The 1,082-nt window shown below is 39.6% G+C and overlaps 1 protein-coding gene across 1 annotated transcript in view; it reads right to left on the minus strand.

Moving 5' to 3' along the window:
* LOC121920513 (venom factor-like) overlaps nucleotides 1-1,082 on the minus strand; it is an 87,493-nt gene that overhangs the window by 30,358 nt on the left and 56,053 nt on the right. The gene's annotated exons all lie outside the window — the stretch shown is intronic.

Here is a 1,082-nt window from a genome sequence, read left to right on the forward strand (position 1 = left end):
CTAATACATATAAAGTACATAGCAATACAGGAAATGGTTCGATAAAACAGGCATCAAAAGAACATCAAATAGCAAGCGGCAATTATGCATTGCCTGGGAAGGTTTCTCTGAACAGGATGGTCTTCAACTCTGTTTTGAAGCTGGTTAAGTAACTGATTTTATTGTACCAGAGAGATACAGTGTGTGAACAAAAGGCAAGGAAGTGTAATAGCAGTAGTAGCAGAGTATAATGGCAAAGAGAAGGCAAAACTAAAGAGGTTCAAGGAAGGTAAAAATAAAGTAATAATAATAATAAATTTTATTTTATATTTCCCGCCTCTCCCAATGGATCGAGGCGGGTTTCAACAAACAGGTTTCAAAGGATTTGAAAAAGTAGATCCAATCACCAGAAAGCAAGAGGCTGTTTCAGGTGTAGGTAAGCACATAACAGAGGGGAAGAAGAGAAGAATTAAAGGAGATTATCACACTTATGAAAAACCCAATTGCTCCCTAATGGGATACAGTCGGGTTGCGGATTACTGCTGAGTATTGTTAGACTTAATTCACTGCCAGTTCCATCAGGCGATTTCAACCTGGCTGCATCCTGGGTCCCAGGCATGTTTCAGAGGCCATTTTTCCAAGACGGCAAGCTCCTGTTTTGGAAAAGTGGCCTCTGAAGCATGCCTTGGATTTGAGTTGCAGCTGGGTTGCAATTGCCTGGTGGAATCAGCAGAGAATTAAGTCAGATAGAACCCACCAGTAACCCACAACACGATTGTATCCCATTGGGGAGCAGTCAGGTTTTTAGTAAGTATGATACTCTCCAAAATGTAATACTGAGGAGGATCTATGGAAAGAATGTAGGAAAAGATGAGACAGAGGATACAGCCAGTTGTAGAGCAATGGGGAACTTTAGCAGCAGTGAAGTTGATTTAAGCTGGTGCAATCACATGGCTTCTTTCAAGGGATTTTCAGGTGATACAAACAAAATAGTCTTCCGTTTGTAATCTTACTGTGTTTTTGTAATGTTTCTTCCAAATTGTTCTTATGGAAAATCTATTATCATGTAAAATCTATTAAAGTGGCAAAATAGCTGCACAATG

This window comes from Sceloporus undulatus, chromosome 2, assembly GCF_019175285.1.
Source record: "Sceloporus undulatus isolate JIND9_A2432 ecotype Alabama chromosome 2, SceUnd_v1.1, whole genome shotgun sequence".
NCBI lineage: Eukaryota > Metazoa > Chordata > Lepidosauria > Squamata > Phrynosomatidae > Sceloporus > Sceloporus undulatus.